Source organism: Mustela putorius, unplaced genomic scaffold, assembly GCF_011764305.1.
Source record: "Mustela putorius furo isolate JIRA1106 unplaced genomic scaffold, ASM1176430v1.1 tig00000577_pilon_pilon_pilon, whole genome shotgun sequence".
Taxonomy (NCBI): Eukaryota; Metazoa; Chordata; class Mammalia; order Carnivora; family Mustelidae; genus Mustela; species Mustela putorius.
This window is the reverse complement of record NW_025421421.1, coordinates 6974908-6995870: the sequence shown is the minus strand read 5'-3', so window position 1 is coordinate 6995870 and position 20963 is coordinate 6974908. Positions and strand designations below refer to the sequence as shown.

The 20963-nt window shown below is 43.7% G+C and overlaps 2 long non-coding RNA genes across 2 annotated transcripts; both read right to left on the bottom strand.

Moving 5' to 3' along the window:
- Window positions 1-704: 704 nt before the first annotated feature.
- On the bottom strand, window positions 705-20493 carry LOC123392434. The gene is made up of 4 exons (XR_006607151.1): window positions 20227-20493; window positions 20020-20132; window positions 14174-15408; window positions 705-1170 (listed from the first exon to the last, which is right to left on the bottom strand). It is a non-coding gene; the product is annotated as an uncharacterized LOC123392434 (long non-coding RNA).
- Window positions 6883-8990, bottom strand: LOC123392435. The gene is made up of 3 exons (XR_006607152.1): window positions 8398-8990; window positions 7679-7852; window positions 6883-7104 (listed from the first exon to the last, which is right to left on the bottom strand). It is a non-coding gene; the product is annotated as an uncharacterized LOC123392435 (long non-coding RNA).
- Window positions 20494-20963: the final 470 nt, after the last annotated feature.

Below are 20963 nucleotides of genomic sequence, written 5' to 3'. Positions count from 1 at the left end.
TTCTACCCCTGGGGGCACCTGGGTGGCTCAGTGGGTTAAGCCACTGCCTTCGGCTCGGGTCATGATCGCAGGGTCCTTCTCTCTCTCTCTCTGCCTGCCTCTTTGCCTGCTTCTGACCTCTCTCTGTCAAATAAATAAATAAATAGATAGATAGATAAATTCTACCCCTGGCTATATAATGATTGCGTTAATATAGAATAAAATATGTGTGGTTCTTTCTCAATGGCATCTCTGTCACCCTTGTTGGATTCCTTTATTATTTCCACGAGGTCCTCAGTTAGGAGGCCCCTCTAGGAATAGAGATACCCACCCACCTGCCGTTTGGAGTCATTTCTGGGGAGGAAAGTGGCTTATCCTTGTCAAAAGGGGCTTCAACCAGCTTCCTTTCTAGCTGGGCCTGCAACATGTTCTCCTGGCCTAGGAGACTTTCCCCAGCCAAGCTTCTCTTTCCTTTGTTCACTCACTCATTCATTTGTTCATTCCCTCAAGACACATTTATTGAGCACTTATTATGTTGCGGGCACCGTGTTAGCTTCTGGATATAGAGCAACAGCAAAATGAACACAGCCCCCGCCTTAATTGTTCTTACAGCTCAGCTCTGCACGGGAAGACAGACAAGAAACAGGTAAGCCGATAAATGTACAATTCCATCTGTAGAAAAGGGTCCCGAATGTGGGGGGAGAAAAGAGGAAAATCATGATGTTCTCCAATGGGGAAGAACAAGAGACATTCCACCGAGGAAGATCATCTAGGAGCCTCTGCCTGGGGAGATGGTAATTAAATCATTTTGGTCTGTATGCACCTTGTCTCGTCAATATATCATAAACACCCCGGAGACAGGGATTTCTGCATTTGGCAAAGTTAACACACACAAATAGGTGCTCATTAAATTCACTGATAAGGCGGCTGCCTCTTTGTCTTCCAGAAAGGGTCGGTCTAACTCTGGGTTTTGACCTCGTCTTCTGCTCATCTATTAGGTCCCCAGGGCCTTATGGATGGTGTGTGTCTTTGCGGTTCCCAGCAGGCTAGAGGACACTGAGGAATGATCTTGGGAAAGGCTACCTTCCACATGCTGGCCTTGGCTGTTGACGCAGGCATCCTGGGAGGGTTTGCGGGATTACCTCCTGTCTGGACAGTTGTCTGTAGCTTTAGTGTTGCTCTGTCCACTCTCTTAAAAAAAAAAAAAAAAAAAGGCACACAGTCAGAGTCATTATTAAAAGGGAAAAATCAAACAGTAATAACACTCCAGAGACACCAGAAGTATTATGAAAAGGAAGTGTTTAAGTGGAAAATACGGAGCTTTGGAAACAAAACGGCAGGCATCCGAACTTACTTACGTAGGAAGCCCTGGGAAGGGATTCGAGGGACGTTGGGGAGGTCTTTTGCCACTGAGTCAAGTCCCCAGCATTTGCTCTGGGATTTGAAACTTTCCATGGTCTTACATTTCATCAGCTGCTTTGAGTTACGTTTAAAGAAACACATTTTTAGTGAGAAATTTTTGACAGAGAACGGGGAGCAGATGTAATGCTTTGGAATAATTACTTCCTTTGTTGACAGCTTTTTTTTTTCCACAGCACCCACTTGCAATTAAATACAACAGTAATTAAAATCTCTAAATTCACTCAGAATGACTGTCCCATCGGTCACCTCCAGAAAGCCTTCAAATGTCATTGTGAAAAGAATGTCTTCTCAGAGATGCCGGGTGCTAAGACAGAGGGTTTGCATTTTTCTAATTTGTAGTCAGAAATTGATAATATGCAGGAAATGTTTCACTGATTTGAAAATCATTGCCGTGAATTAAAAATCCAAGGCTAGAGACCATAGGATAGCTTAAACTCTCTTAGGGAAAAAAAAAAAAAAATGGGAGACCGGGTTGGTTTTGTTGTTTTTTTGGTTTTGGGAGGTGGGGGTGTTTGGGGTTTTTTTGTTTTTGTTTTTGTTTAACATTTTCATATAAATTACAAGCACATCCAAGGATTTAGTGACATACATGTTAGTGACATAGACCATTCCCCCAGTGCAGACATGAAACATTCGGTCTAATTTAGCCATGATCTCGGTGTGTCTTTCTGAGCCTACCCCTAACTGAGACAGAGTATGTTTACATCTGTTGGTAAACCTGTCAGTCGAGTCTCTGCAGATTTTTAAAGTGATTCAAGAAGGGCCTCTCCTCCCCCATCATCTTCATTCCAGTCCTTACAAAGCCGAGCCCTTCCCCAGAGCCTCTGATACATCCCTCTCCTATTCCTGTAACTCTGATGCCCACTTTGCCCGCCCACAGAGCACGGCAGGATTGAGCCTCAGTTTACCTTCTTGTCCTTAGTTCTCCGTCTAGATAGCATGCTGACCCTCCCCGCACCCTCTGCCGTGCTGCTTTCTCCACAGGGAATGCCTTTCTTCTTGGGCATGCCCCTCTAATTTCTCTCCACCCTTGAGCCCCAATCTGAGAAGAGCTGCTCCGTGAAATGGGTCCTAAGGTCAGCAAGCGGGGTGCGGGGGGAGCCTCTGTGGGAATCCTAGGGCATACAGAAAGTTCTCCATGCTGACTCAAATCACATTCAGGCCCTCTTTTCTCCTCGGAGCCACAATCGGAAATCTTCTCCTGATATGCCCATCCCCTACAATTAATTCTCACCTTTTTAAAAAATTAATTTATTTATTTTCAGCATAACAGTATTCATTATTTTTGCACCACACCCAGTGCTCCATGCAATCCGTGCCCTCTATAATACCCACCACTTGATACCCCAACCTCCCACCCCCCGCCCCTTCAAAACCCCCAGATTGTTTTTCAGAGTCCATAGTCTCTCAGTGTTCACCTCCCCTTCCAATTTACCCCAACTCCCTTCTCCTGTCTATCTCCCCATGTCCTCCATGCTATTTGTTATGCTCCACAAATAAGTGAAATTGACTCTCTTTGTCAATTGTCAATCTCTCAAGTGATAATTGACTCTCTCTGCTTGACTTATTTCACTCAGCATAATCTCTTCGAGCCCTTCAACAGATGAATGGATAAGGAAAATGTGGTCCATATACACTGTGGAGTATTATGCCTCCATCAGCAAGGATGAATACCCAACTTTTGTAGCAACATGGACAGGACTCAAAGAGATTATGCTGAGTGAAATAATTCTCACCTTTTGTTCTTTTGCTCTTTTGTTTCCAAGGAATGGGACTGAGAATCGGGGGACTGTCCTGGCCAGTTTGGGGGGTACAAGTAGGACGGAAGGAGACTGGCTCCCCAGCACTGTTGGTAGATAATCATTCGCAACTTGAGAACATTCAATGAGCCCTCCTTGCGGGGATAGAAGATCTCCAGCCTCGTGTACATGAGTGTGAAGAGCGAGCTCTCAGTCCTGCTGGTGACCTTCAAATCCTCAAGCTCCAGACATTCCCAGCCATGCTTTGTCCCTGTGGGATTCCCATGAGGTGGGAGAATTAGGAAAAACAGGATGAGGGGAAAGACAGAGTTTCGCGGTTCCACTGCCTACAAAAGGAGGTTCTCTTGTGCTCAGGGTCTAGGGCTGGGTCTTCTGGTTGCGAGAACACACAAGCTAACATACACAGGTCAGTCATTTGAGAATCCATAGGACTGTCACAGAAATCCAAGAACAAGAAGGAAAAGCACACCTGGGTGCCTCCCGAGAACCACAGCCTGGAAACTTCTAGAACCTAGGCCATTATTTCCTTAGACTCACCCACATTACTCAGCACACCTGTTCCTTCCTTCTTGTCCTCCGCTGTCTGTCCTGTTCCCTCACAGTCTTTCCTTCCTCATGATGTTCACCTGCCCTTGGCTTTTTAAGTCCTCTCTTGCTTCTCACCTGATCCCCTTGCCCTCCTCTCTTGGTCTCACTTGACCTGGGATCTTCATGTCCATTTCCTGACTGGCTGGACCTCTCAGCCCCCATTCTACCTTGCTGAAAGAGCAGTGTGATCTACCTGAAAACCCTGTGCATGGTCCCTGAGCAGCCTAATCAAGGCTCCCACCCGGCCTGTTCTGTGTTAGTGCGAGGGGGCGGTCTTCGTAGCAATCAGTCACGTGGTAGGTGTGACCACTCATGAGGAGAAGTTTTTCCTTCTAGCAGGGCAGGGATTAGAGCCCACCAGGAGCCCTCCAGGATCCAATGCGAAAGATGCTGGAGGGGGTGAGGGTGGCAGAGCTCCCAGTTCTCCCCTCACCACTTCTGTTTGGGGTAGCGAGCACACTGGGAAGCCTCTTTCACAGTTTGATAACCTAGCCTACTAGGCTCCTCACTAGGACCTTAAAATGTTTTCAGCTGTTGCCTTACTTTACAGTTAAATATTATGACAGGATTTAGGATCACACATTCATGGAAAGATGGCTCAACTTCCATGACTGCTGAATTCTTTCTTTAAAAAAAAAGAGGGTTGGGCACCTGGGTGGCTCAGTGGGTTAAGCCGCTGCCTTCGGCTCAGGTCATGATCTCAGGGTCCTGGGATCGAGTCCCACATCGGGCTCTCTGTTCAGCAGGGGCCTGTTTCCCTTCCTCTCTCTCTGCCTGCTTCTCTGCCTACTGTGATCTCTGTCTGTCAAAGAAATAAATAAAATCTTTAAAAAAAAAAAAAAAAGGAGGGTCTCCCTCCCATGTAACTCATTAGGGTCTACTCTGTGGGAAAGGTCCAGGATGTACCTCATGGAAATAATTGTGAACACCTGAGATAATTGGCCGCATTTGCCAACCAGTGCTCACAAGAGGATTTGCCCATCGCTGTTGGAACTCCTGAGGCTTAGTCCTAAGGTTTAGGATTAAGGGCAGTTGTCAGATATGAACTAGTGCAGAATCAAAGCCCCTACTCAGAAAAGGGGGAGAAGGCAAGAAGCAACAGTAGAAGGTCCTCGTTACCTCGGCCCCTGCCTCCCTTCCGGGCATGTTGAGCTGATGAGGAGAAAACATGCCATGTCTACACCTGGTTATGTGGTTGGTGAAGAGCCAGAGAGATAGCTTCTATCCTGTTCCCCAGGTGGCTCTGTCTTGTTCCATGGCTGCAACAGGGCCCTGAGGTCCTGGCCTGGAAGCTGCCTGATCAGACTCCTGTTCTCTGTGGGGCGGGCTTCTGCTCTCAGAGGGTAATGAAAACTTGTTGTGACTGGGAAAAAAACACAACAACGACAACTAGAAAATCAGACCGCAGTCTATCCATCTTGCCCTCCTCATGGGCGGGGGATGTCCTGTCACTTGTCACTCAGGGTCTTGTTTTCATCCTACTCTGCAGTGACAGTTGGACACAAAGCAAGAAGACCAGGGTAACAGATGACCTCTCTCCATTAGGAAATGTATTTATTTGATTAAGTTAAATGGGGAGAAACTCACTTCTGCATGAAGGTCAAAAGGAATTGGATAAAAATACGACATCAACACTTTTTTTTTTAATTGTTCAGTAACCTAGAAAGAGAGGGAACAAAGAGATAGAACCCAAACAAGATAAAGAATGCCTACGTACAGCCAGCAGCTAATATGATATACATGGTGAAAAAAATGAGTCCCACTAACACCAAAAATAAGATAAAGATGTCCTCTCTTACCATGTCTAATGCAATCTGGAATTTCTATTCAATGAAAAAAGACAACGAAAAGAAAAGCGAGAGGGAGCTTTGGGGAAGGAGCTAAAATTGTGGTCTGTATCTAATATCGCTATTGACCTAAAAAAAAAAACAAAGCAATTAATAAAAATTATCAGTCCAAAAAAGAGACTGGAATAGGACAGAAAGATCTAAAATAGACATAATTTTTTTTTCGTTAAGTACAGCATGAGTGGTATTGGAATTGGATCAAGGTGATAGACCGAACGCAGATGACTGCCAGATTTTTAGGACAACAGGGATAAACCCACCAAGCACAAGAAACTAGGAGAAAGAAACATACACCAGAGAAAAACTCTATGAAGAGTAAAAGAGAACGCAAGACCCTCCACACAGATTGGAGAAATACGAAGACTGGGAGGGGGGCCTTGGCTCCATCAATACGTGATTATACGTGATTAATAGTTCACAAGCAGTGTTAACATTTCCTTGGCCGTTTTGTATATTCCTGTGTAAATGTACATACATATACATGAATATTTATGTATTCTATTATTGGGTTATTGGAGTCACGCTCCTACTAAGGTTTAGAGTTTGCAGTCAGGGAAGCTGAGGGGAGACCTTCAAGGTCACCAGGGATAAGGACTGGGTAATATCCACGGGGTTTGGCAAAGAAAGAGTTAAGCTGGTAGGCTTGTGTGGAACAGCTCTGGAGGGCTCGCTGGAGAAGAGTCCTGGCTCCCAACATGGGAGATGAGGGAGAACAGAGAGCGCTGTAGCTAGAGGAGGGGCTGCGTGGCACGAGCGACTTGACTTGTAAGCTGGGAAAAGCTTGAATGTGTTATGTAGACGGTGCCCATGCGTGTCAACATCTGGAAGAACGAGGAGAGTCACTAAGAGCTCAGTGGTCGGGGACAAGTCGAGGCAGAGCCAGAAAGTTCTTTGAACGTGCCGAAGCAAATGGGGAAGGAGTCCTGGAGGGAATTGCCTTAGACACCACCAAAATGACTTCAGCAACACGTTCTCCTGCCTTCTCACTAACAAGAAACAGTGGCACACACAGCACTTAGTAACTTCCACGAGCGATGGCAGGAGATGGCCTCCAGCTCTTGGATCCATCTTAGGATCCCTCCTGCTTAAGCCTGGGGCTTCCTTCCAAACCACAGAAAAGACAACCGGAAGTGGTGGGACCATCCTCAAATCTGAAAACCATCATGGCCCTAGCTGAGACCTCCATTTTCTTCACACCAACTGTGTACGCTTAGGGTAGCTAAGCTATGGGAATAGATCCAAACACACAATGACTCAACATAATAAATGTTTATTTCTGACTGACTCGCATAACAGTCCAGGTTGCGATTCCGGAGAGTAGGGAGGCCTGTGTTCATGGCAGCACCAGGATCTTTCAGACTTGGTTTCCAAGGTCTCAACTCAGTTGGCCGGTAGGAAGAAAATCATAAAGCCTAGCACAGGAGAGGTCTCAAAGGCCCTTGCCAGGATGCAGCACAACTCCCTTCTGCACACATGGCGTAGACTGGCATAAGGACACATGGCCACACCTAGCAGCAAGAAAGACAGAGAACTGTCATCTAGCTGTGTATCCCGGCAGAAGACGTACATTTGGGAAAACAGCTGGTGTTCTCCGCTAAACATCTTTTATTTGCCCCCCCCATTCACTCTGCTGCCAGAGTGGTCCAACATGGAACTTGAGTAACGTCTGGTGAGTGCGTGAGTGGGCGAGAGAATGGCATCTGTAATTCTCCTCAAAGCTCCCCAACATCTCCCCATCAGCTACAAGGCAAAGACTGTAACTTCCTGTCATTGCCTCAAGGCCCTTCCTGCTCTGCCCCTGATTTCCTTCTTAGCTTCATTTCACACTTTCCCTCTGCTCACACGAGCCTTCGGCCAGACTGCGCCATTTGCCATCACCCGACTTTGCCATGTTCTCTCATATGCAATGTCTTTACCCACTTCTCATCTCACTTTTCCACCCACAGAACGCCCACGTGTCCCTCAAGCCTCAGTTCAAGAGTCGCTTCCTCTTGGAAGCCCTCACAAATGCCCAACTTCCACGTCCACCCAGGCAGAGGTAGAGGTGGGCTCCCCCTTCAGCCCCTTGGCATCTGGACCCACCTCCAGTCCACAGCTGCCAGGTGATCTCGTGATTCCGTGCTGGGATACGTGTCTCTCCCCCAGGAACAAAGCTGGCTCACAGGGAAAGCAGTGGCTGTTCTATCTACTCTCTTCCTGTCAGCAATGGGGCAGCAACCAGTCAGCCATCTTTAGCTTTCTCCATTTCAGATTCCACTAGCAGCCAAAAATAAGCATCAGCGTACAGAGAAAATATCAGAGAAGTAAATAAGAAGTTCCCTGCTCCTGTTGGGTAAAGAGCACCACTGGCATCCAATGGGGCTTGCCTCATCTTCCTTCATCATTTGCACTGAAATCACCAAATCCTATCCATTCCACGTTCTTGATGTCGCTGGGTCCCCCTCCTCTCTGTGTGCTCCACCCTGGCAAGTCCTGCCCTTCCCCCTCACTCTCTCCTTCTCCTAACTGACCTCCCTCTCCTCAGGCTCCCCCTTCCACCATATTTGCACCGGTACGGATCCAGGAGGGGACTTCTAGGGGCACTCTCTCCATCCTAGCTGGGGCCAGCTCCTCTCCCTAAGCGCTAGGAGGTCCCAAACTCTTCCCAGCTTCATCCCCTGCACACCTGCCCTCCACCGATGCTCGAACCCCAAATTGCTGTTTATCATTCCTTGACTCTAATAGAAACGTTGAGCCCTCCAAGTCTGGCCCTCTCTTTGGAAGCACCCTTCTGCCCCAGTCCCCACCCTGCCCTTTCCTACCACAGAACTCTTCATTAGGAACTGACGCAGAAAAGATCTTCTTCAGAAGCCATCGCAGCACACAGAGGTCGACACAGAGCTATTGAGCTCTACCCTCAGTTAAGCCATGTAGAGAAAAAGGGGAGCCCTGCCCCTAGAGGTATGGGTGGCTCCCACATGTGGGTGATCCCAGGAAACTTTTCAAGACGGCCAAGAAAGAAGCGTCTTGCGGAGGCGCCTTGACAGAAACAGGCAGGAAATTCTCCCAAACTGACCCTGACCCCTGGCCTTCTTCACTCAAAATCAACCAGTATTCCATTAAAAAGTTGCAGCCACAGAATAGGGCATTCTTTCCTTGTGATTCACATTACCCAGAAGTCTCTGGTTTCCCGGAATTTGTGTTAAGTAGTAGCTTTCAAAGATGATAATATTTGCCAACAATCCCTGGGGCACCACTTTACATTTTCCTAAAACAAAAAGGGGATTATTTTGTCCGTATTTCTCCTTTCTACAGGCTTTGGCCCTATAGTCGCTCTTGCCCCCTCTGGCATTAAGTAACAATGCTGTCCCATTAAATTATGAGAATCACGCTTTGTCCTGAAACATCGGTTGTCAATTAATTAAGGTTGACAAACAAGCTTCCTGACATTCTCAGGAACATCTTGCCCAGCATGTGGTTACTCATTTCTCACTCCTTTTGTGAAACACTGGTCCCGGACAAGCAGGCAGAAATAAACCCAGGAACGTTTGGGGTTTTTACCAGCTTCCCAGCCCCACCTTCTCGATTCTCCGCGCCTGCATTGCCCTCCCCAGTAATGGGCTTGGACGATCGGGAGAAGAAAAATGAGGCTGTGATCATTGTTGATCGAATAAAATCGAATAATTCTCTGTGGACGGTTTGTTATTTTTCTCCTCTGGCTTTTCCCAGCCTCCCTCGTAATGCGGGAGGGAGGGGTTTGTTAGCTGTCTCCCTCCCGCCTGCGGATCCATGATCCAGATTTTGGCTTCCCTGTAAGGTGCCGTGTGTCAGCTCTGTGAAGGTAGACACAAGTACTCTGTGCCCCTCTGCCTGTTGTGGTTCGTGCTCCACATGTACAGACCGAATTAATTCCTCAAGATCCAGCCCCATTTCTTTCCTAACCAACCCCAGGTTCACTTGTGCCTGATACTATATATATATATATATATATATATATATATATATACTTATACACGCATACAGATATGTTTTTCCACATGTGTTCACAGACTTTCTTTGGATAATTCAATATACCAAGCATCCAAAGTAAGTAACCTTATCCCCATTTTATAGATGAGAAAACTGAGCATCAGAGACGTCTCAGTAATCAGGTTACTAGTCTGAGGTAACCTAGTAACCTAGTAACCTCAGTCATCATCTTTTTACTATGCCGCCCTGTCTCTTACCACTCCCAGAGGACGGAAGTCTTCTTCACTTCCCCAAACCAGCAGCAGCATCACATAGTCCTTCCAAGGTTATGTTTATTTTAATATCCATATTCCTTTGAGATTATTTCTGTTTCTGTTCTTTACCTTGTGGGATGCTGTGCTTGGGAAAACCTTCTGCCTGCGATGGGCGCCGGCACCCTTGGCAGCCTTTTCCATATAGAACGTTTTGGCTTGGATTTCTCTCAATTCTTACACTTTAGTAAAGCTTCCCAAGCCCCACCGAAGGTTTTGTTGTCTGTACGCACGTCTCCTCTGTCTTCCTGGCTACCCCTCTCTTAGGACGGACCATCTCTTTACTAATAATATTTCATGTGAGTATCAGCTGGCTAGCTTCCCCCCTTTGCTTTTTTAATTATCCAAGTAATACAACTTCACTGTAGAAAGGATAGAAATTTCATAAAAGTAAAAGGAAAATGTTTAATAATTAGAAATCTCACCCCCCAGATGGGTCTGAGGGAGGACACGAGTTGTGATGAGCACTGGGTGTGGTAGGTAAGTGATGAACCACTGAATTCTACTCCTGAAACCAGCACTGCACTGTATGTTAACTAACTAGAATTTAAATAAAAATAATTTTAAAAACTGGAATGCCCCCCAAAAAAGAAATCCCACCACCCAGAGAAAATACTTTTCCTACTGCTGTCTCCATCTTGCATTATTTTTACCCAGAAAAATATATTTGTATACATGCATGCAGAATTTTAAAAATAAAATTATATTATGCACATGAGATATTTTTAGCTAAAGATTTGTCATTTAGTGTTCCAGGAACTTTAAAAAAAGAAGACTTTTTTTTTATAAAGAATAAAATTTGTTACATATTTTTAAGTATTATTTATATTACTCAATTTATCTATAATCACAGATACTTTTGTCTCTCTGATTAGGTAAAAACTCAAAGGAATTATGCTAAGGTTTCTTTCCACTGTTGTTTTGATTCTTCTGTTCACAGATTACAAGTAGAGTTTGTAGTATATATTTTGTTGTCCAGTGCATATAATTTTATTATAGTAATTTTACTGAAGCTTGTGTATGTCAGCAAAAAGACTGCAATCCTTCCTCCCATTGCTGATTTTTACACGAGTATATAACTTTTTATGTTAAAACTGGCATATATGTATTGAGTACCTACTGTGCACAGACCCCTGCCCACCCAAAGCTCATGTTCCCATCACAAGTAGGACTCTGCTCGGCAAAGTGTAAGTAAGTAATTCCGTAAGCCTGAATTCAAGAAAGTCACCAAGCTGTTTCCAGGTGCTGTTAATTTTGTCATGAATTCATGCACGGGCGTATCTGGACCTTTCTTGAGTTCAGAAGCAGCCTTGCTCCCTTTCCTCTCTCCCTGTCAGGACCGCCATTGATCCACGTTGCACCTTTCTTTTTTGTCTACCCGTTGCAGGTCCGGGATGTTCCTTCCAGTTCTCTGTTCTCGTTGTCCTTTTCCTCTGTGTTCTCAGAGCACCTTACACTCGCCTTTCACTGAACTGACCTTATTCTCTGCAGCGGCGACATTGCTCCTTGTTGCTTCCAATGCTGTTGCAGTTTCTGCCACGGTCCTACCATCCCCTTGCATTTCCCTTTCTCTCCCATTTTGTTGTCTTACCATAACATCTTTTAGCTCTTCTGTAAGAATTCATGATTTCTCCCAGTGCCCTGAGAGCATTAAGCGAATGCTCCCTGGGATTTCCCTCTTTCCTGAAATGCTTTCATCCCCTGGTTTCAAAAGCTATGGCGATCCTCTAATTCTCTCTGCGGCAGAATTTTTTCATCTATCTCATTTCTGTCTTGTTCTATTGATGTTTGCTTATTTTTTAAGTCATTCACTTAATTGAAAAATATATTAGTAGAAGATCTCCACATGTCAGGCATCGGAAGGAAAATGGTGAAAGGGAAAAAAAAATCCTAGGAGTGGCTTCCAGTCCCATTCCCTGCTGTGAATGAGACTATAAACAAGCAAGAAACCAAATATCCAGTATGAACTGGGGCAAGCTATTAAAGAAAAAGAAGGGAGTCCTTCAAGAGAGAATACCAAAGGGGGAGGAGTCTGCCTTTCACTGGGTGATGCGCTAGACCTCCTGGGAAGTGACAGTTAAGATGAGACTTGGAAGATGAAAATGAGCAATCCAGATAAAGAAAGGATAGGTGTGAACTAGGCAGGTATGAAGCACAGCAGGTGCAAATGCCCTGAGGCTGGGAACGCTCTTGCTCTTCTCTGTCCTAATCACTCTACAGAATCTAAAGTGAAAGAGATGGACAAAACCAGGTCACTCCCAGGCTTGGATGTTCTGGGAGATGCTATAAGAAGTTACTAAGATGTTCAGGGAAAGGAATGCATGGTCTGACTGAGACTTTAGATCTACCGTGGCTGCTCCTGAGAAGCACAAGGTGGAAAACAAGTCTGTTAGGATGCAAAGTCAGTGATCCGAATGAGAAGTCACAGTAGTTCAGATATTGGCAAAAGGATTCAAGATGTATTTTTGGAATTGGAATTTTGGATTAAGTGAACTGGATCAAATGTGGCATAGAGGGTTTCATTAAATAAGAGGAAGAAATTGCTAGGCTTTAAGTTCAAGCAATGGAGTGGATAATGCCACACTCTCAGCAGAGAAACAGGTTTAAGGGTGAGAATCAGGAGTCGGGTTTGGGACACAATTGTGATGCCATTTGAAAAATAGACAAGCTTGGGACTTTGAAGGGAAATCTTGGATAGAAATATAAATTTGGGAGTCCTCGGGTTACGGAAGGTGTCTCACATCACGTGAATGGATGAGGGCACCATGGGTAAAAGCACAGAAAGAGAGATGAGTAGATCCAGCTGGAGAGCTGACTTGTGTTCTCAAAACCATTCCAAAAGAAGTCTACAGAAGACTGGAAAGAACTGAGGCCAGAGTCTGTCCCCGGGTCCCACTGCACTGGGCTAATTTGTCTTTGTTGGTTGACTTCCATATTTCATTCTCTGTTGTAGGAAGGCAATTCTCCACATCAGTTTGCTGTTGGCTTGGTAACCACTCTTGATACATCCGCTCACAGGAAACAGCCCTTCATCCTCTAGAGAAGAAAGTAGACGTTAATACCACTCTGTTTGGGAAAGTCCTTATCTGCCTCCATGTGAAACCCTGAGTTACTGAGAAGATGGATCAGAGAAAATCCCCAATTTGCTTTTCATTACCGTAAGCCATGTGTCATGTTCTTATTTTAGCCACATATCCCATCCTCATTCTCAACTTTGATCACTTTAACTTAAGGGGTGCTGATAGGGCTTTAGGATTTCCTTCTCTCTCTGTCACTTCCGTCTGGTCCCACTGCTCTGTACTTAATAGAAATTCTTTGAATTTTGAAATTCTTTGAAATGTGGTTGGCATCATTCCCTGGTTTCAAAACAAATTAGCTAGGGGTATTTTGTTTTTATTTCTTTAATGTCTCTTGGCCATTTCCAATTCTGAGAAGAGCTTCAGAAATGTATACATAAGTTACCATCCTTGCCAAAAGTTCTGTGGCAGCTGGCATGATTTCTTGATTCCCCTACATGTACTTAATTCATATCTAAATATTCTCAGAAAACGTGTTAAAAATAGACCTTTTCAAATTCACAACACAACAAGGACTTGTGTTGTAAAGTATACTAGATCACACCACCTGGTCCCCTGTTCATTCAATAACATATTGTTAACAAGAGAGTTTAAGATTCTAATGCAAACGAAAAGTGGTATATCCAAACAATGGAATAGTATTCAGCCACAGAAAGGGGTGAGATATCACATGGATGAAACTTGCAAACGTCACACTAAGTGAAAGAAGCCAGTCACACACACACACACACACACACACACACACACACACACACACACAAAAACGTATTACATGGTTTCGTTAATACAAAATGTCCACTGTACACATCTATTGAGACCCAGAGTAGATCAGCAGTTACCAGGAGATTTGTGTTGCATTTGCTTGAATTTCAGTGTACCTCTAATACTCTTACATGCTTTTTCCAAGATTCTCCAGCATCTGTGTCACCTACCTCCTGATAACTTTTTGCCTGCACTCCAAAAACACTGGTTCCACTCCTCCTGGAGACCTGAGGCCTCCCTGAGGACTCGATGTTTCTGTTTCAGTCTGGACTAGTTTTCCTCTAGGCCTGCTCTGTCGTTCTATTTTTAGGACTTCCTTTTGCTGTTCTCCCTCCCCTTGCCCAGATCCCATGTCTTCCTCTTTCTTGGTTTACTTCCGCATTTTCCCAGGACACGTTCTCCCAGACCTTGCCAGGAAAGGTTGCATAGGTGATAAAAATTCGGAATCCCTAAATATCTGAACATCTGTCTATTCTTACCTTTGACTTGATTGATGATTGCGTGAGGTCCGGAGTAGTTCTAAATCGGTGTATTATTCTACAGGTGATTCTTGAACGTGCCTTTGTAACTGAATTAATATGGTAAGTACTAGAAATAGAAAAGTGAGTGAGTGAGATATGAGGAAGTCAAAACAAGGGTAGATTCTTCTTTTTTAACTTGATTTTTAAAAAGAGAGAAAAGGGGGATGGGGAATGGGCAAAATGGGTGAAGGGAGGTGGGAGACACAGCTTCTAGTCATGGAATGAGTAAGTCATGGGAATATGAGGCAGAGCGTAGGGAATATAGCCACTGATATTGTAATAGCATTCTGTGGTGACAGATGGTAGTGACACGTGTGGTGAGCATAGCATCAGTATAGAGACGTCAAATCACTATGTTGTATATTTGAAAGTAACGTCACAGTGTGTCAACTCTACGTCAACAAAAAATAGATTTAAAGAAATAAAAAAAATAATACAAAATAAAGAGAGTGCTATGTAAGTAGAATGCAAGATAAAGGTTTTCTTTTTCTCCTTTTACTAAAAAAAAAAAAAAAAAAAAGAGGGGGAAGAAAAGGATATCTAATAGGCTCTAAGAAATGACCCAAAGGAGATTAAAATGTCAAAAATGAGATGAAAAAGAGATAATTCAAGAAGACATGACCTAGGTCCCAAGAAAGGGAGGACAAGGAGCGCAGTAAAAAAGCTGGCCTTACACAAGAGGAAGAGGGTTTTTCCTTTTGCATCACAGGGAAGCAGATTGAAAGAGGGAGAGTGTGGGTTGATGATAGAAGGGCAGGAAGTTGAGAGTCTTTATTTATTTTGGAAAAGGCCGGGGTAGGGCTGAGGGAGAACGGGGGAAGTGGGAGGGACAGAAAGCACAGGCAGAGAAGGTTTGTGGAGCAGGAGAGAGCCGGACCCAGGAGGAGGCCGGGTTTGCCAGGGAGCTCTGGATGAGGAGAAGCCCCTCTGCTCATGGCCCAGCCCTCAGTGGCAGACTCCTGCGGGTCAGGGCGGACACACACTTCCCCCTACTCATACTGCGAGGACTCAGATCACCGGGAGGCCTGGACCGAGGGTGACCCGGAAGCTTCTTCAAAACATGGTGGCACACGCAGCTCTCCTGCTTCAGACTGAAGAGCCGGAGGCTCTGCGAGGGGGAGGCAGGTCACAGGGCTGGTGAACGGTGACACCAAGAATCAGCCCGGTGGCCTGAGCCGGTCCAAAGCCTGAACCTTAAACAAAAACGCACACAAATTTCGTATGCTCATTACTTCATTCAGTCAGTGCACGCTGAACAGTCTGCTGCTTGAATTAAGAAGGGGAGAGAAAGTCCTCTGTGTCCCATAGCAGCCGTCCCTTTGGGGCCTGACCCTCGCCTACTGCGGACAAATCATGGGAGGAGAGCTCGTGGGGCCCTAGAATTCCTCAAAGTGCAGACTGAGAACACAACAGAGACCAAACGGAGTCTTCCGGGAGGCCCTCTGGTCAAAACTGGGACCCACGCTCTGTCTGCAAACCTCAGAAAGAACAGTTAAAAGTAAAGTTAGGTTCTTCTTCAAGTTACTATTCTTTGGTTGGAAACTGTTAGCTCGGACAGCACTGTCCACTTTCTAATCTAAGCCATATCTGTAATTTTAAGTTCTCTAGGAACCATATATTTTTTTAAAATATAGATGAAATTAATAATATTTTCATATAAACCCATGTATCTAAAACTTATCTTTTTAACCAGTAATTCCTATTAAAAAAAACTACCGATGAGATATTTTACATTCTATTTTTCATACTAAGTCTTCAAAATCTGGTGTGTCACTTACACTTAGAGCACATCTCAGTTTGGACTTGTCCTAGTTCAAGTGCTCAATAGCCACAATGTGACTAGTGGCTTTAGTAAAGGGCAGCACAGAGCTAGGACAGCAAACTGTCTTCTCCAAAGTCCCTCTTGGTGATGCTCTGTAAACTGAGAGACCACAACTCCATTCCTTCCAGGGACCTTAACCTCTCATGTTACAGACACGGAACACCGGTCAAGACTTGACGTCACTTGCCCAAGGGCGTCCACTGAGTTGGCAGAAACCAGGATGAGCACATTTTCAAATATTCTAACTCCTCATGCTATGATGTTCCCGTAAGGCCATGCTACTTCCTCTCATTAGGTGGCGTTCACAGATTTTATACTGGATAATACCCTCGGTATTTTCCTTTCTCAAGGCCAATTCTTTTCTCTGTGCCCCTCCCGTCTGCCATTTCCCTACCACGGCATTTTGCATATGGCGGGTACTACTCTATAAACGGTGTCTAATCAAATGAGCTTGGTTCAGTTTGTACAAGCAGTAGCCATACAAATTATCCTTCAACTGTCTCTTCGTAGTTATTCAAATACTTCAGGGTATACGTATGCCACGTGAAGCACTTGTCAGGTGATTGTGCAGGAAAACAAAACTTAAGATGACCTCCCATGAGTTATTCTGTAGGGTTCTGAAGCTACCTGCTATGGGATATCATATAGTCTTTTTCTGGGAATCAGAGTTGGCCAGAATACATCCGCTGGGAGAGTGAAGGCAATCTTTTCTCATTCCTGCATGTCTGAACTCTCTCCCACTTCTCCTAATTTATCACAGATTACGGCTAGTGATTTTGAGACCATTTTCATGTTTCTTCAGCACCCTGGAAATTAATTTGTTAGGACCTTTAGATGAATGTTCTCTTCTTTACTTCTCCCCAATCAAAGATCTTCACCAGTGACCCTCAAAGCGTGGCCGATGGCCCCAGTGGGATATCGAGACCCTTTAAGGAGAATGACGAACGGTATTTGCCGTCAGGGATAAAATTCAAGCTTTTAAGTAAACGTTAGTATTTTAAAAAACTTATATCTGCCACTTTGAACTTGACAGCTTCCCAGTATTTAAAGACTTTTCTAATGAGCTCAGGGTGGTGTTAGCAAATGTGATTTTTTTTTTAATGTTTACAGGGAAGTGTGTCAATATTTGGAATACTACACAAATCCGTGAGCCAATATTTTCTAAATAATCCATTCATAATGTTACAGAATTATACATGAGTAAAAGATCATTCAGAGAATAAGATAGGAGTGCCTGGGTCGCTCAGGCAGTTAAGCATCTGCCTTCAGCTCGGGTCATGACCTCAGGGTCCTGGGATCAAGTCCCACATAAAGTCCTGCTTGGGCTCCCTGCTCTGCAGAGAGCCTGCTTCTCCTTCCCTCTCTGCCTGCCTCTCCCTTCACTTGTGCTCACTCATGCTTAGTCTGTGTCAAAAAAATAAATAAAATCTTGAAAAAAAAAAAGAAGAACAAGATATACTAACAGGTTCAAATCAAACAAAAGGTTCAGTACAAAAGGTTCACTGAGGGGTCCCAATCCCACACTGCAGTGAACTTTTCAAAAAGTACAACTTGAGTTTGATAGTATCAAGAATACCTACAATCATCTAAAAAGGCTCTTAAAAAACTTCTCCCTTTCTAACCAAGTATCTGGTACAGAGGCCATATTTTCTTCATGTGCTACAACCAAAACAACATCTCACAACTGATTAAATGCAGAAGCATATATAAAATCCAGCTGTTTTCTATTAAGCCAAGTATTAATAGATATAGAATTTTTTTAAAAGCCACCCTTAATTGCTAAAGTTTTGTTTTGGAAAGCATAATTATCTTCACTAAAAACGTTATTTATGTTAACATGTAATAAGTTTGTTGTTATTTTTAATTAGTAAATATTTCTCAGGTAATAATGTCTCAGATTTAATTTCCAATAGGGTAAAATATCTGTAGGTAAAAATAACCTACACACGCAAAGCTTTTCAAGGTCCTCAATAAATTTTAAGAGTCTGAAAGAATCCTGAGACCAAAACACGTGAAAACCACTGCTTACCCGGCTGTCCTACTCATTTCAACTTGACAACTGTGCCCTTTAAAGAAAAAAAATAATAAAGATTCTCATTTGGTTGTTATAGGAAGTAACTATGTAACACAGTAGCTAGTGGTCTAGGCTCAGGAACCAGATAGAGGGGAACTCAAATCCTGGTTCCACTACTTACCAGTTTTTCTGTGCTGACCAGTTATCGAATGTCAGCCTCCCTTGATTCCTCACACATAAGATGGATATAATTGTGCTTCCTATCTTTTTTTTTTTAAGATTTTTTTATTTATTTATTTGACAGACAGAGATCACAAGTAGGCAGAGAGGCAGGCAGAGAGAGAGGGGGAAGCAGGCTCCCTGCTGAGCAGAGTCTGATGTGGGACTTGATCCTAGGACCCTGGAATCATGACCTGAGCTGAAGGCAGAGTTTAACCCACTGAGCCACCCAGGCGCCCCTGTGCTTCCTATCTTACAGGAATTAAATGGTAGCACTTGTTAAACTCTTAAATCCAGAATTATCACTATTACAAGAATTCACACTGCTTTTTAAAAATAATATGGCACTAATGTAATGATGAGAGATATTCTAAAGCCTTGAAATTGTCTTCCTTTATCAGGAAGTTATTTTTTCCAAAACATAATACCAGTCCCATTTCCTCCAGACTCACCTTAATGATGAAATCGTCTTAACAGATTTCTAAGTATTAGCAGCAAGTAAACATTGCAATTGTAATTTTTTTTTTGTGTTATGAGATTGGAAAGCATGTATTGGGCCTATGAGACAGGTCGATTTTCATGTGACATCTCTGTAATCACATCCACCATTGGGAAAAGGCCCTATTACAAACGCTGATTCAAAGAGTTAACATGAGGGGGCCTGGGTGGCTCAGTTGGTTAAGCAACTGTCTTCAACTCGGGTCATGATCCTAGAGTCCTGGGGTCGAATCCCCACATTGGGCTCCCAGCTCCATGGGGAGTCTGCTTCTCCCTCTGACCTTTTACCCTCTCATGCTCTCGCTCACTGTCTCTCTCTCAAATAAATAAAAAATAAAATTTTTCAAAAAATTTAAAAATAAATTAAAATTTTTTTAAAAAAGCAAAGAGTAAACATGAGCAGGCGAGCAAAGCAATTTATCAGGCACTGACTCTGATGATGAGCTTGGCAATTATCTAGTGATGACTCTCTTAGGTTTCGAAATTGCTTTTGCTGCAGGTACACAACTTAATGGACCCAATTAGGGAACATTCTTCGTCAACGCATGCTTGAGCTCAGACATTGTAAGTTGCAGAACATATGTGACATGTTTTTATGGTTTTTGTTTTTTTTTAATTTTTTATTTATTATAAACATATATTTTTATCCCCAGGGGTACAGGTCTGTGAATCGCCAGGTTTACACACTTCACAGCACTCACCAAAGCACATACCCTCCCCAATGCATATGTGACATGTTTTTACGTATTAAGCCCGGAAAAAAAACACTGTCACAGAAAATTTGCATAATCATCACAGTTGGACCTATGATAATGCTAATTCCTTATTCAACGTAATTGACAAACAGCAGGAACTTCTTCATATGTATCTCAAGGAGCCACATGAATGTACTTAGATTAATATCTTATCAAGGATCCCTGTAGCTAATTACAGTCCGATACAGTTTGCTTTTCAAAGCCTCATCCACCTTAAAGAACTTAGGGTCATCATTAAAATTGGACACTTATTAATTTACTTTCAAGTGTGCTGATTCTTTCCCGTCATTTCCATTTTTCTATTGTCCATCTAGTGGTTTTTATTTCTAATTTCGGATATTGTATCTTTGGCCATAAAATTTCCATGTGGTTCTTTTTATAATTTGGTTCTCTGCTGAGAACTTCTATCTTTCTGTTCAAGTGTGTTTATCTTCACCTCATGGAGCATAATTGTAATAGTTGCTTTTATGTCTGATAATTCCAACATCTGGGTTACCTCGTGGCTGGCATCTCTTGATGGACTTTTTCCTTGGAAATGGGTTACATTATCCTGGTTCTTCCTTCTTAAGCAATTTTGGATACTGGGTTGTATCCTTTGGGTACATTTTTCTGAAAAACCTTTTATTTACCGGTTTGTTTGTTTGTTTTTGTTTTTAAGCAAGTAATCAACACAGTCAGGCTCAGACCACAAATTCTCTATCACCTTCTGTTGGTGGTGGTTCCCATCTCATTTTCATTTTTTTGTAGACTTTGCTATGGTTCTTTAGGTCTGTCTTGAGCACGCCCGCTCCGGACTGAGCTCAGGACTTGGAGAAGTTCGTATACACAATGAGAGGGTCCCCCATCCCAGCTCTCCCCGTTCAGGATTTTCCTCCTTCCCTTAACCCACACTCTCTGGCCAACAGGAGACACTTTTCCTGGTTTCCTCTGGCTAACAGGTGGATTTCTCCTAGAGTTTCAGCCGCTCGTGTCTCCCATGGCTGCACAGCCCTCAAGTGGGATGGACCCCTGCCACAAAGCTGTAAGACAAAAGAAAGAAAAAAAAAAAAAAAGCAAATCATCCTCATATAGGGTGCTTCTCCGAATCTTAAGCCTCCTTCCCGGTCTGTCTGCTTGTGTTTTTTCCCTTCTCAGAGTTCTTAGGTATTTGCTTCTTTGCATTTGGTCCAGTTTTTGACAACCACAGCAGAAATGGCCTTGAGTGGTTCTACTCCACCTTGGTTGGAATCAGAAGTTCCCACATCTACTTCTCCAAATTTTACCTTCCCCTGCTTTCCACGCCACTCACTGTGCTCTAGCCTTTCTCTTCTTATAGTTTCCAAAAAGGGCTAAGTTTGTTCCCGCAACAAGCTGTTGTACTCTCTCTTCCTTCTGCTCAACTCTGTTCGCTGCTCTAAAAGGTCAGTGACCTTTTCTGAGCTCTACAGCACCATCATTCCA